The sequence below is a fragment of the Diaphorina citri genome, unplaced genomic scaffold (assembly GCF_000475195.1).
Source record: "Diaphorina citri unplaced genomic scaffold, Diaci psyllid genome assembly version 1.1 scaffold3833, whole genome shotgun sequence".
Lineage (NCBI taxonomy): Eukaryota > Metazoa > Arthropoda > Insecta > Hemiptera > Psyllidae > Diaphorina > Diaphorina citri.
In genome coordinates this window covers 1-16,088 of record NW_007381233.1, presented here as the reverse complement: position 1 = coordinate 16,088, position 16,088 = coordinate 1, and the positions used below count along the sequence as shown (strand labels likewise).

At 38.1% G+C, this 16,088-nt stretch overlaps 1 long non-coding RNA gene across 1 annotated transcript; it reads right to left on the bottom strand.

Annotated features, from left to right (window-relative positions):
- Nucleotides 1-5,433: 5,433 nt before the first annotated feature.
- LOC113472082 lies at nt 5,434-15,535 on the bottom strand. The gene is made up of 2 exons (XR_003394547.1): nt 15,424-15,535; nt 5,434-5,583 (listed from the first exon to the last, which is right to left on the bottom strand). It is a non-coding gene; the product is annotated as an uncharacterized LOC113472082 (long non-coding RNA).
- Between the last annotated feature and the right edge of the window lie 553 nt (nt 15,536-16,088).

The window sequence follows — 16,088 nt, the reverse complement described above, 5'->3', positions numbered from 1 at the left end:
AGTAAAACATTGAACATCATTAAAAACAACATCACCAGTCGGTTTTAATGACATAAACTACATAATTATGTTCTCTCTGATTTGCATACTTCAAAATATTCCGATCAAAATTAACTTTAACTGTGTCTGAATTTTAAACACTCATCAAGTCATCGTTCTATTAAACTGTTCCAACCCTCAGTGCCTCGGTTTACAAAAGGAATTAAAATCTTTGGACGATTCATTATTTGAATCAATGCTTGTCAAGAAATTCATTCTACAATTATTTCACCGGTAAATTTTACGACTTTCACAGGAGTTGAACTACCAACTTCCCGCAGTCCACCACTCTAACCATAACACCACTTAGTATTAGCTCATTTACTTCTAAAGTAACTGCAGACTGCCAGTAGACGTAAAGCCGGTTACTAAAGTCAGAGTAAGGTCTGTCAGACCGTCCGAGGGTGAGTGGCCGGCATTAGACCGTCGGAAAAAGCTTCCGACTTCGGCCTTCAGAAAGTCGGAGAGACTAGAAGTCGGAAGCTTTTTCTGCCACAAACGCCAACTGTCTCTCAGATAGTCTGAGCACAAGTCTTTATCTATTATTGTGGTAGAGATTGATTGACAGAAAACTCATCCATTTGGTCTGTTTTCCGTCATTTACAAAATGAACAAAATTACGTCATCGTAAACGTCATTTATCCTCTAATCATCTCTTCAACACTTTAAATGGTATTATTTGAAATAATTGCTCTTGCTGACCAAAGTTTCAACCTTCATCTATAGGTACATAGAGCAGAAAAAAACGAACAGGGGGAAAAAAATCGCAATTTGCAACAGACTGAATGATTTATTAAACGGAATAATTTCAAGGTTCCAACAAGATGAAAGATCATGCTATTATTTCGGTGAGGTGTGGAATTAATACAACACTTTAAATGGTATTATTTGAAATAATTGCTCTTGCTGACCAAAGTTTCAACCTTCATCTATAGGTACATAGAGCAGAAAAAAAACGAGCAGAAAAAAAAAAAAATCCAATTTGCAACAGACTGAATGATTTATTAAACGGAATAATTTCAAGGTTCCAACAAGATGAAAGATCATGCTATCATTTCGGTGAGGGGTGCAATTAATGAGTAAAACATTGAACATCATTAAAAACAACATCACCAGTCGGTTTTAATGACATAAACTACATAATTATGTTCTCTCTGATTTGCATACTTCAAAATATTCCGATCAAAATTAACTTTAACTGTGTCCAATGATGATAGTAATCTTCGGATTCTACTAAGCTTGACTAGGTCTGTACAGAGGAGAAGTCTTATCTTGTCTCAATTTTAATTTCCCGGCAGAGTGGAGTTTTTTTAATCCTTTAGCCAACTGGTAAGGTGGGGTCGGACAGACCTTAGGAAAATTTAATTGTGTCGTAGCGGCAACCCCACAGCACTGAGACCTTTGAGGTTCCCAGTACCTTCAAGTTAGTGTCAAGTCCCAGTACCTGGGTGTTAAGCTGTGGCCACACATAGACGACCGTCGATCGACGAGGTGAATCTATGTTGTCCAGGCAGTGTACGGTTTCAGTCGACATTGACGTGGTCGACCATGTTTGAACACACCTTTAAGATTATTGAAATACATATTTGGAAAATCATACTATGCTTATGCAGTGAGCACCGAAAATTGTGACATTATAACACAAAGAAATTGCATTTCCAATTTCTTTATTGTGAATTCCAATGAGTCTACTGACCGATGTAACACTGTAAATAGGCCGATCAGCTACTCACGACACTTCATAGGTTGTCTATCTCGCTGCATTCATTCATGACAATGTGTTGGCATCCAATCCCAAGGCAGTGTACGGTTTCAGTCGACATCGACGTGGTCGACTATGTTTGAACACACCTTTAGGATTATTGAGATACATATTTGGAAAATCGTACTATGCTTATGCAGTGAGAACTAAAAATTGTGACATTATAACACAAAGAAATTGCATTTCCAATTTCTTTATTGTCAATTCCAATGAGTCTACTGACCGATGTAACACAGTAAATAGGCCGATCAGCTACTCACGACACTTCATAGGTTGTCTATCCCGCTGCATTCATTCATGACAATGTGTTGGCATCGAATCCGTGCTGGTATGAACCTCATTATTCGTTCATTCGAATAAATTAAATTCGTGATGGGTCATTAGGCCATCAGAAGAGACCTAACTCGTAGTTCGCCGAATGTTTGAAATGAGGGTCGCTTCGTTGTTTCTGATTAAGGAAGCAATTGAGTTTGCTATGATTGTTTTTAAATCCTGATTGTGTGCGCTATCGGGCTTATCAGCTTAAAAGATCACACCGGACTCAGTCTTTTACCCCTAGCATGTAGATTTGTAAATGAAATTTCGTGGTCAACCATGCCGTCATGGGGATTCAGAACATGAGGAGTGCCGAGCGAATGAATAGTATAACCAGTAGCAAAAGCCTGATATGCCTCCCTGTTTATGATCTGTAACAGCGAAGGTCTCATCTTCCCGAAAGCGAAGAGGAGGACAGGATTGTGGCCAAAATTTAAGAAAATAGCGGGAGCCAAGAGCGAATGAACATCGGCAAAAGCCTGGTATTCCTTCTTGTTTGAGGATACCAGTTCTGCTTCTACCGAAGCAGATATTATGTTCCTTTCTGTTATCTTGCAATGGGAAAGACACCATTCGTCTGAATTAGGTCCTACAGATAGCAGGATAACTTGGAGAAGTTAGCGTCAAGTCCCAGTACCTTCAAGTTAGTGTCAAGTCCCAGTACCTTCAAGTTAATGCCAAGACCCAGTACCTTCAAGTTAGGTGTCGTGTTTGTCCGTCAGTGTCCATGTCACAGTCAGCCTCATGAGGACATTTTTCTTTCTTTTTTAAGAATATTTAAGTAACATGAGTGTGTAGCGACCCGTGATTGGGTTACTAGTTGAAAAAGGTCTGATATGAAAAGGAAGCATTTGGTAATGATGTTCTATCCCTGAAAAGTTGTGAGGAGGCCTTTTCAACTTTAAAAACAAGTTATTTTCCTCGAGATTATTATATTGGTTGTAGGTCAGTCGCTGACATTTTGATTAGCTTCAGCTCCTCTCGTGCGATTTAAGATTAGGACGTTGCGTTGTTCCAACAAAAATTCGCGGTACAAATTGAGGAAAATTCTTTGTGTTACTTTGCGACTTTAATTAAACTTTATTCAGGTCAAAGGCGAGCTTTGTATCACTTGGGGAAGTATACTTTGCACTTCATATTAAGTTCAAAACTAAGCCATGTGTGTGAAGCCCCACGTTTACCTTATTCACTAATAAGTTTTTAACTTATTAAATACGGCGTAGTAATGGCGCAAGCTACATTGAACATTCGAGAAACATTGCTTTCATTTTCTGAACAGGGAAAAGTGAATTACATAATTGTGAAAATGAGACACAAAAATGGTCTGCAAAAATTCGTATTTTTGGAAGCTAGAATATTTACATGTCAAAAAATTGGTTTATTCTTCACAAAATTCTACAGGATATTTGAGTGCCTTGTAAGATCCTTAGACTAAGATGATGTATTAATTAGAAGAAAAAGAAAAATTCCATTGGTCCTCATTTTTCCTGCTCTATGACTTTGAAACATCACCCAAGTAAGCGCAACTGATCTATTCACTAAGTATTTGAAAACTTTTCTCAAGGCATCCATAGAACGGCACAAGTCAGATCCTACATAACCAGAAGATATACGAATAGTTGGAACCTTCGCCCTTGAACAAAATGAAAGTTGCCATTTCACGTTCATCGACCATTTCTCAAAATGCAAGTTGAAAACTTGCATTTTGAGTTTGGTGTTAAGCAAGTCGAACTCTTTCAACAAACCATGGAGTTATTGACCTTCTTGGTGCAATCTAGAGGTATTGCATCTCTATTTGCATTTATTAGTAGACTGAAGGCAATCTTATATTGCAGGCACTCATTTTTTCCCCCTCATTAGAATCTAAGGTATCTAGCCTTCGTACATGGTATGTTCACTAATAATTAGGTCTGTTACTGCTTATAAAATAGAGTTCAATGGCTCAACAACGCGGGCTGAATCCTCAACAGTTATTTTATTGGAAACTGGTATTTTTTTCCTCTCTTATTAGCAATGACGTCAAAAGAAACCTTAAAATCATGCCCTGAAATTAAACGCCCATCTCAGGTTCTCAGTCATTCCGCAAACTTACTCGTAAATCCAGTCTCTCAATCATTCTGCAAACTTGCATAGCTGAGACTGAATTCTCAACAGTCATTCAAAGTTCAAACTTGCATTAGAAACTGGTAATTTTTTTTCTCTCATCCATGATGACATGACGTCAATGAAAACCACTTAAAAATCTTGCTCTGAAATTAACGCCCATCTCAGAGATCTTGCAAACTTAAATATCTGAGAAAGACGTCACAGATACATAGTTTCAATTACAATTACGTCATTAGAATTCATAGATACACTTCATAGGAAAAAATCGCCCACCTGTATACATATTTGGATCAGTCAATCAATTATAATTATCTATTAATTACTCACTGTAGTAATCTTGTGATCTAATACAGGAGTTTTCTCAGAATTAGAAGTTTTGGATTCCCCTTGTTATCGTTAGCTGTATTAATTCGGTACTTTCTAAAGTCATATCTAAGTATCACATTGGTAAGGTCATAGCAGGCTTTTATGCTTTGCCTTTCCGCTGGGTTTTCAATCAGCTCAATTGTCTTTACGAGGTTGAGTACAGTCGGAAATGGCTTGTCTATTCTGCACCTTTCCAAAATAAGGTTGAGGTTCGAGACTTTTGACTCGAAATATAACACTTTTTATGCCCGCAATTCACGCTCGGACCGTCTGCGGTCCATCAGACAGTCTGACCGTACGTCACAGGCAACCAGCAACAAGCAATCCGCCGCAGGTCGCTGTTGCCTGTTGCTAGGTTAGGTTGCCCCAGTGTAAAGGTACCTTAAGTATCACATTGGTAAGGTCATAGCAGGCTTTTATGCTTTGCCTTTCCGCTGGGCTTTCAATCAGCTCAATTGTCTTTACGAGGTTGAGTACAGTCGGAAATGGCTTGTCTATTCTGCACCTTTCCAAAATAAGGTTGAGTTTTGACTCGAAATATATGTATTAATTCGGTACTTTCTAAAGTCATATCTAAGTATCACATTGGTAAGGTCATAGCAGGCTTTTATGCTTTGCCTTTCCGCTGGGCTTTCAATCAGCTCAATTGCCTTTACGAGGTTGAGTACAGTCCGAAATGGCTTGTCTATTCTACACCTTTCCAAAATAAGGTTGAGTTTCGAAACTTTTGACTCGAAATATAACACTTCTTATGCCCGCAATTCACGCTCGGACCGTCTGCGGTCTGTCAGTCAGTCTGACCGTACCTGTCGGGCATTTTAACTCGAGTCTTACCTGATCGACCTTGGGGCACGGTGTATGTCAAATCTTGGAATTCAATATCAATGGGAGGACGTCGGATCAAGCCGCTGAGTTTGGGGCAAGTTGCATGAATAGGGACCGTGTGTTGGTCTGGGGCTGTGGGGTCCGGGGTGTTCATTGTGCTGGGAACACGTCTGGGGAAGGAAACAGAGAGGGAATGACAGATTAGATAAAAGAGGGCATGGTAGATTATAAGTATAAGTAGTGCTTTATTAGACTGTCAGCTTAGAACAAGTTGTTCCATTATACTAACAGTTTAGAATGGACAGATTAAAAATACATACATACAAATATGTATAACACATTCTTCTTCTAAGAGGGCATGGTAGATTATAAGTATAAGTAGTGCTTTATTAGACTGTCAGCTTAGAACAAGTTGTTCCATTATACTAACAGTTTAGATTGGACAGATTAAAAATACATACATACAAATATGTATAACACATTCTTCTTCCTTTTCTTCTCCTTTTCCCGTGTTTTCCCAGACGGGGTCGGCAATTTTTCTTAGCCTCTAAATTAGCCCTAGGGTGATTGCTTTGGGCTGATATTTGGTTTTGGCTACAAAAGTTTCAAGAGTGGATGCCCTTCGCACTCAACCTTTGCTATGTTTCTTTAGCTATGTATAAAACATTACTTTCCTTATGATACTTAAAAAACTTCGTTTCTTCCTCCGGAAACAAGCAAAGTTCAAGCACAGTTAAACTTTGTCTTCTAAATATCAACTTAATTAATACACAAAAAAAAGTTTTCCAAGGTGAAAATAATAAGAAATAGTATAATTTCCTTGGTCTCAAAATGTATCATGACTTTTTTTGAACAGTTGATCCATTTTTCTTTTCAAATAGATTCAGAATCACTTCCATCTGCGACTTTAACCGAAATAAGAAATAGTATAATTTCCTTGGTCTCAAAATGTATCATGACTTTTTTTGAACAGTTGATCCATTTTTCTTTTCAAATAGATTCATAATCACTTCCATCTGCGACTTTAACCGGCTTCAAATGGATAGTGGGAAGCGGACTTCACCTTAGCCTTGTCACGTATATGAACGAATTTCAATTGGCGATAAAAAGTTATCGCTCATTATCATTGAATCTTTATAGGTTTGAACTTGAAACATGGAAGGCACCAGAATATCCACATTACCAAAAATTACAGAGATTCTGTACTGATTAATAACAAGTTTATTGCTTTGAACTTGAACACATGGAAGGCACCAGACCAATATTAGCAAGGTACGTTCACACTAGGACGTTGTTGTTGTTTTAGCGGCTTTAGCTTTCGTCGAATGGTAGTGGCAGAATAAAGAGAAGATAGATATCTTTTTTGTGTCTGCCATACACCGGTGTGATGGTCTCTAGCCATGTTTAATTTGTTCGTCCTGAACCGCAGTCAACCATCGTGAGCACCTGTGCTTTTCTTTTGAAGCATGATAAACCCTTTGTAACTTCCAGCTAGCCAGGCTGGTTAGGGTTTATCTGCTCTGATCCCTATTTATAGTCCCACAGCAAGACACCGGTCTGCTCTCTCTTTAAGGTTTCTCAACCAGATCAAAAGACATTCTCAGCCAGATCAAAAGACATTGTGGACGTCGATCGACAATGTAGACGCACCTTTACCAAAACATACAAGAGGAATACAAATCGTATCATCACGATATCTTCCTACCTGGCCTCGTTAGTATTGCAAATTCTGACGTTTAGTACTTCAGAAAATAGTCGGTAAACACCGGAACTTCCGGAAACCAGTTGTGTTGTTTTTGGCATTCATTTCCTCACGTGTTGGTTTTTCATTGTCAAGGTTAGAGAGGTCACTGCCTGCCTGCCACAAGATGACTGCCAATTTGTACTTGGATAATTGATAATTGCCAGATCTGAGTATGTGAATTTTACATTGCAAAGTGTACAAAATAATTGATAATTGCCAGATCTGAGTATGTAAATTTTACATTGTAAAGAGTACAAAATTGCAAATTTATGGACGTTCGAGTACTATGTATTTTGTATGTAAAATGTACAAGATTATGTACGTACCGAGGAGGTATTATGTACAATTAAATTGTTTGTAAGATTTTGCATATTCAATGTAAGTACCTATTTATATACCACACTGTGGGTGTTGTAGAGGTTTGAAGATCCCCATACCACGCCGCCCGGGGCGGATTTTATCCTGATGAGATAATGTTCGTTCTCGGAACGGCTGGCTTTCTCCTATCCTGTCTTCCTTCTCTCTTCGAGTTCGGGACGATAGGACCATAGCAGTTACAGTTCCCTCTGGCAAACCTCTTTTTTTTTTTAAAAAAAAAAGACCTTATCAGTTATACAGTGACGTTATATTAAACCTTAATCCTCCATTCAGCCAACATAGTTAGCTTGAACGGTAGCACGCCTGCCTTGAACTAGAATTCACGGGTTCGATTCTCCCCCGGACCAACTTTACCCGAAACAGATTAAGTGTGCCGGGAGGCCCGCGAACGTCAAGAGTTCAAAGCGCCACCCAGTCTAAATTAAATAGAGTTTCATGGTATACAATTGAGCCAGCTTAGTTAGCTTGAACGGTAGCACGCCCGCCTTGTAAGCACTAGTTCACGGGTTCGATTTCCCCCCGGACCAACTTTACCCGAAACAGATTAGTGTGCCGGGAGGACCGCGAACATCAAGAGTTCAAAGCGCCACCCGGTCTAAATTAAATAGAGTTTACTTCGTTGATTAACAAGTAAGCATGTGAATAGTTGATCCCATGGGATTTTTCACGCCGAATCGAATGGTGAAACTTTTAGAACTGACCGACTTACAAATTACAGAGATTCTGTACTGATTAATAACAAGTTTATTGCTTTGAACTTGAACACATGGAAGGCACCAGACCAATATTAGCAAGGTACTTTCACACTAGGTCGTTGTTGTTGTTTTAGCGGCTTTAGCTTTCGTCGAATGGTAGTGGCAGAATAAAGAGGAGATTCTGTACTGATTAATAACAAGTTTATTGCTTTGAACTTGAACACATGGAAGGCACCAGACCAATATTAGCAAGGTACGTTCACAATAGGTCGATGTTGTTGTTTTAGCGGCTTTAGCTTTCGTCGAATGGTAGTGGCAGAATAAAGAGAAGATATCTTTTTTGTGTCTGCCATACACCGGTGTGATGGTCTCTAGCCATGTTTAATTTGTTCGTCCTGAACCGCAGTTAATGTCAACCATCGTGAGGACCTGTGCTTTTCTTTTGAAGCATGGTAAACCCTTTGTAACCTCCAGCTAGCCAGGCTGGTTAGGGTTTATCTGCTCTGGTCCCTATTTATAGTCCCACAGCAAGACACCGGTCTGCTCTCTCTTTAAGGTTTCTCAGCCAGATCAAAAGACATTGTGGACGACGATCGACAATGTAGACGCACCTTTACCAAAACATACAAGAGGAATACAAATCGTATCATCACGATATCTTCCTACCTGGCCTCAGCCAGATGAAAAGATAGATCAAAAGACATTCTCAGCCAGATCAAAAGACATTGTGGACGTCGATCGACAATGTAAACGCACCTTTACCAAAACATACAAGAGGAATACAAATCGTATCATCACGATATCTCCCTACCTGGCCTCGGTAGTATTGCAAATTCTGACGTTTAGTACTTCAGAAAATAGTCGGTAAACACCGGAACTTCCGGAAACCGGTTGTGTTGTTTTTGGCATTCATTTCCTCACGTGTTGGTTTTTCATTGTCAAGGTTAGAGAGGTCAAGATGACTGTCAATTTGTACTTGGATAATTGATAATTGCCAGATCTGAGTATGTGAATTTTACATTGTAGAGTGTACAAAATAATTGATAATTGCCAGATCTGAGTATGTGAATTTTACATTGTAAAGTGTACAAAATTGCAGATTTATGGACGTTCGAGTACTATGTATTTTGTATGTAAAATGTAGATACAAGATTATGTACGTACCGAGGAGGCATCATGTACAATTACATTGTTTGTAAGATTTTGCATATTCATTGTAAGTATTTATATATACCGCACTGTGGGTGTTGTAGAGGTTTGAAGATCCCCATACCACAAAAGTGTACAAAATTGCAGATTTATGGACGTTCGAGTACTATGTATTTTGTATGTAAAATGTACAAGATTATGTACGTACCGAGGAGGCATCATGTACAATTACATTGTTTGTAAGATTTTGCATATTGATTGTAAGTATCCTAAATTACCGCACTGTGGGTGTTGTAGAGGTTTGAAGATCCCCATACCACATTGAAAATAATTTCCTTAAACATAATTATAAAGGTAGACAAACATATCATTAGATTTTGCCAAAATACCTAACATGCAGGTAATAACACAACCGCAGATATATTCTCTATATATATTTGAGTGAAACACACGGATAATTAATTTCGCTAGTGGCATTTTTACATTTTCCCTTTTTTTTTCTGTATTTCCAGAGGTACCTAACATGAGACCATATCGATTCACATCTGGACATAATATTACATCTTTACCGATTTCGTAGGAGCATCTCTGAAATCTGAACCCGAATCTCCTAAAAATGCAAAACATGTATACCGCGATTCTTACTACTCTTACTAGGTCACTGAGACCAGGAATAAAATACTACACGGCCAACACTACAAATAAAGGCTACACAAGTAATAAAAACAAAACAAGTGAAAATTCCATTGCCGATTCACGGTCAAGGTTTTGCAGATCGTCAAGGTCTTGCAGACAATTCGTTACTCTTGACTTGAAGAACTGGAATAACGACTCTATGGTGACTTGTCACATTCTCTGCATGGATTGCCACAATGTGAATCCTTCATATCTTTCCTTCCGGACTGGTTTGTGCAGTTGTCAAGCTTGAACTTCCTGCTTTGAGCTGTAAGTTCAAAGTTGATCTTGATATTCAGTTTTCCATTTCTTTAATTTATGGAAACGGATGTTATTTCCTCTTTCATTTCTCTAGTTATAGGCACGTGAATCCTTCATATCTTTCCTTCCGGACTGGTTTGTGCAGTTGTCAAGCTTGAACTTCCTGCTTTGAGCTGTAAGTTCAAAGTTGATATTCAGTTTTCCATTTCTTTAATTTATGGAAACGGATGTTATTTCCTTTTTCATTTCTCTAGTATAGTACCTACCTAGTTGTTCTTCCTTTTTCTTCGACGAACTATTAGAAAAGTAGATACAAAAGGTTCGAACTTGAATATTTCCAAATTTCCATAAATAGCAAAAGCTCACTAAATATTATTTCTGGGCGTCCAAAGAGTTTTCAAACCCCAGTCCTTCCAACGCTGTGGAACAAGTATCATGCCTGTCGCATACCCGTTTGACAGACCTCGACACACCTAATCTGTGGCGGAAAAAGCTGTCAGACCGTCTGAGAGACCGAGTCTGAAGCTTTTTCCGCCACACACGTTCCAACGGTCTCACAGATCGCGGTCCGTCAGGCGGTCTGAGCGTGACTGGCGGGCATGACAGCACGGAAAATAAAGTAATTCACTAAGTATTTGAAAACTTTTCTCAAGGCATGCATAGAATGGACCAAGTCAGATCCTACATAACCAGAAGATATACGAATAATTTTGTTTAGTTTGAGATAATGGTCAAGTACAATATCATACATATTTCTGGACATGGTCTTCACTTGACTGGATTTATTGACCTTCATGGTCTTCACTCCAGTCAAGTGAAGACCATGTCCAGAAATATGTATCATGTAAAACGTTTTATCTATTAACTTGAAATATTTTGTATTTTTGTCAGAAGATGAAAATATTTTAATAATGAGAACATCCCCCTCCTAAGAGGTTTGATAGAGGGAACTGGAACTGTAAGAACTTAGAGACATCCGTCAGAAACATAAAGTGTCTTTTTTAAGAGGTTTGATAGAGGCTCATGGTATAATCTTAAAAACAGTGACGTTAAAATAATGAAAGGAAAAATAGTCAAGCTTACTTCGTTCGATGCTTCGTTCCATAAACTAGGGAACGCGGTCTACAACCCTGACCATCTCAACATGATTCGGCACAAACTGAAGTACTTTCCATCTCTATTGGGTCAAGAGGTTACTATGCGTTGGCCTTGTGTGCTATTACCTATTGGATACTTAGATAGTGAATAGTACATTAGTACAAGATTGTACCCTGGAGGTCTTATCGTCCCGAAATCGAAGAGAGAAAGAGCTCAGGATGTAAGAAAGCTAGCCGTTCAGGCAACGAACCTTATCTGTTTGGGCCAAAATTCACCCCAGACGGCAATCGAACCTGCAACCTAGATGAGAAATGTTTCATAGCTTGAGGCGGCACTGGTAGTCAAAAGACATTGTGGACGACGATCGACAATGTAGACGCACCTTTACCAAAACATACAAGAGGAATACAAATCGTATCATCACGATATGCAGATTTATGGACGTTCGAGTACTATGTATTTTGTATGTAAAATGTACAAGATTATGTACGTACCGAGGAGGTATTATGTACAATTACATTGTTTGTAAGATTTTGCATATTGATTGTAAGTATTTACATACCACACTGTGGGTGTTGTAGAGGTTTGAAGATCCCCCGTCGATCGACAATGTAGACGCACCTTTACCAAAACATACAAGAGGAATACAAATCGTATCATCACGATATCTTCCTACCTGGCCTCGGTAGTATTGCAAATTCTGACGTTTAGTACTTCAGAAAATAGTCGGTAAACAGCGGAACTTCCGGAAACCAGTTGTCAGTTGTGTTGTTTTTGGCATTCATTTCCTCACGTGTTGGTTTTTCATTGTCAAGGTTAGAGAGGTCAAGATGACTGTCAATTTGTACTTGGATAATTGATAATTGCCAGATCTGAGTATGTGAATTTTACATTGCAAAGTGTACAAAATAATTGATAATTGCCAGATCTGAGTATGTGAATTTTACATTGCAAAGTGTACAAAATAATTGATAATTGCCAGATCTGAGTATGTGAATTTTACATTGCAAAGTGTACAAAATAATTGATAATTGCCAGATCTGAGTATGTGAATTTTACATTGCAAAGTGTACAAAATAATTGATAATTGCCAGATCTGAGTATGTGAATTTTACATTGCAAAGTGTACAAAATAATTGATAATTGCCAGATCTGAGTATGTGAATTTTACATTGTAAAGTGTACAAAATTGCAGATTTATGGACGTTCGAGTACTATGTATTTTGTATGTAAAATGTACAAGATTATGTACGTACCGAGGAGGTATTATGTACAATTACATTGTTTGTAAGATTTTGCATATTGATTGTAAGTATTTACATACCACACTGTGGGTGTTGTAGAGGTTTGAAGATCCCCATACCACATTGAAAATCATTTCCTTAAACATAATTATAAAGGTAGACAAACATATCATTAGATTTTGCCAAAATACCTGACATGCAGGTAATAACAGAACCGCAGATATATTCTCTATTGTAAGTGAAACACACGGATAATTAATTTCGCTAGTGGCATTTTTACATTTTCCCTTTTTTTGTGTATTTCCAGAGGTACAGTCCACTTCAACTGGGATCAATTTAGTACTGATTACAGCAATTTAGAACATACATTGTTTATTTCGACTAGGACTGACAAATGGAGATGCGGTATTTCCATACTTAAGTGCACGCACTCACACTAATATAGTAATTATAAAGGTAGACAAACATATCATTAGATTTTGCCAAAATACCTAACATGCAGGTAATAACACAACCGCAGATATATTCTCTATTGTATATTTGAGTGAAACACACGGATAATTAATTTCGCTAGTGGCATTTTTACATTTTCCCCTTTTTTGAGATGTAACAAGCAAACAAGCAGTCAATTTAGTGGGCCAGAAACTCATATATTCAACTGGTAACCGCCATCGCCAGCCTAGTTACCAATCTCAGTGGTGCAGTTAACGCGTTGGACTTTGGATATGGAGGTTGGTGGTTCGAGTCCAAGTCAAGTCATAAAATTTATCTACGTGTAATAATTGGGGAACGATATTTGTGAAAAGCATTTAAGTATGCTTAACACAAAAATTCCAATCCATAGTAACGGTCAGTCTAGTTAGCCTTAGCTTGGAGGGTAGCGCGTCTACCTGGTAACCGCCATCGCCAGCCTAGTTACCAATCTCAGTGGTGCAGTTAACGCGTTGGACTTTGGATATGGAGGTTGGTGGTTCGAGTGCAAGTCAAGTCATAAAATTTATCTAGGTGTAATAATTGGGGAACGATATTTGTGACAAGCATTTAAGTACGTTTAACACAAAAATTCCAATCCATAGTAACGGTCAGTCTAGTTAGCTTGGAAGGTAGCGCGTCTGCCTTGTAAGTGCTAGGTCGCGGGTTCGACTCCCGTCCGGGGCGGATTTCATCCTAAAAAGATGAGGTTTGTTCTCGCAATGACTGACTTTCTCCTATCCTGTCCACCCCTCTTCGCTTTCGGTAAAGATAAGACCTAAGAAAAAAAAAATAAATAAATAAAATAAAATAATAATAACTTAATTGTCTCCACATGTGGAAAATTCACCATGTGTGTATTTGTATGTACGTACACGCATTCCATATGTACATTGTACATACAGAAAACACGTGTGAAGTTTTTCAAATAAATCATTTACCTAAGGTCAAACGGTATCGGATATCGGCATACACATCAGAATATGCAATACCTAATCTCAGCCCGCACAAAATACCAGCTATTAATGTAGATAGGTAATTGATGATTTCGATGATGTGTTTATATTATACATATCCACCAATCCACCAGTGTTACATCAACCGGTGGACTCTAGCCGGTGCAGCGGTTGTGGATCTTATTTTGAAAAAAAACTTTTGGCCTACCTAATCTCAGCCCGCACAAAATACCAGCTATTAATGTAGATAGGTAATTGATGATTTCGACGATGTGTTTATATTATACATACTTACTCGTACTTTATTGGTGTTGGATTTTAGAACAGTTATTATAAGTATTATTATTATTGATAAAAACTACTTCAAATAAATAATAACAATAAAATTGTTCTGATTCACCATTAAGTCATTATAATGGTTTTTTTTTTTCACTATCGCCCTTGAACAAAATGAAAGTTGCCATTTCACGTTCATCGACCATTTCTCAAAATGCAAGTTTTAAAACTTGCATTTTGAGTTTGGTGTTAAGCAAGTCGAACTCTTTCAACAAACCATGGAGTTCTTGACCTTTTTGGTGCAATTTAGAGGTATTGCATCTCTATTTGCATTTGTTAGTAGACTGAAGGCAATCGTATATTGCAGGCACTCATTTTTTCCCCCTCATTAGAATCTAAAGTATCTAGCCTTCGTACATAGTATGTTCACTAATAATTAGATCTGTTATTGTTACTGCTTATAAAATAGAGTTCAATGGCTTAACAACGCGGGCTGAATCCTCAACGGTTATTTTATTGGAAACTGGTATTTTTTTCCTCTCTTATTAGCAATGACGTCAATAAAAATTCCTTAAAATCATACCCTGAAATTAAACGCCCATCTCAGGTTCTCAGTCATTCCGCAAACTTACTCGTAAATCTCAGTCTCTCAATCATTCTGCAAACTTGCATAGCTGAGACTGAATTCTCAACAGTCATTCAAAGTTCAAACTTCCATTAGAAACTGGTAATTTTTTTCTCATCCATGATGACATGACGTCAATGACAAAATGCCGTCGTTATGATAATGTGTTTGAGTAAACATGTGACTTAGGTTAAGTGATACTGCTATTACAAGACAATCTGGTTTCTGAATTCTAGATTATAAGGCTTTTCTTTGTGCTATTATGTCATAACTACAACAGACATAACTTTCGAGCTCATTGTATCATTAAATTATTTTCCTGTTGTTGATTTACGAGTATCAGCATTATCTAAACCTGTATTGCTGGTATTGTTTTGACCCCGGGGGGATTCGAACTATCTCAACGAGCTGTGTAAATGGGCTTTTAGAAGAACTTACCAAATGTTCCTTGTAGCAGGTCAAGCTTCACTGAAGCCAACGGAGAGGGAAGTTTGAGTGATTCCTTTATCTCCCTGTAACAGAAAGTAAAACAAAAATGTTAAAGAAAAACCTCAAAAAATGCTTTTCAAATATACTTTAATCAATCAAGGTTCAATCCCAGCCGAGGTATGGAAATTTGCGTACACTGCCTCGACAACATAGAGTCACCTCTTCACCTCGTTGATCGACGGCGTCGACAATGTGCGGACACAGCTTTGAAGTCGCGAGTCGGGTTAAGCTTATACGAATCTACAGGTGAACACCAGAGATCCCGATGTAATTGAAGATTTTTCAGCACTTAGTACACTTAGTTTCATTAAGACAATGGAACAGCCGGGTACTTTGAATAAATAGCGGAATTATACCGCCGTAAAAAGATCCCACAATAATAGTAGTAGCCTACTGCTGGAGTAAAGGAACTTTTCAGTCCTATGCGAGCAGTATAAATAAGCACTATTATTATTATTAAACTTAGTTTCATTAAGATAATGGAACAGCCGGGTACTTTGAATAAATAGCGGAATTATACCACCGTAAAAAAGATTGATTCGAAATGAGGCAGAATTACAAAAGATGCAGTAATACTGTGGTACCCACAATATTGACAGGTAATCAGCTGCACC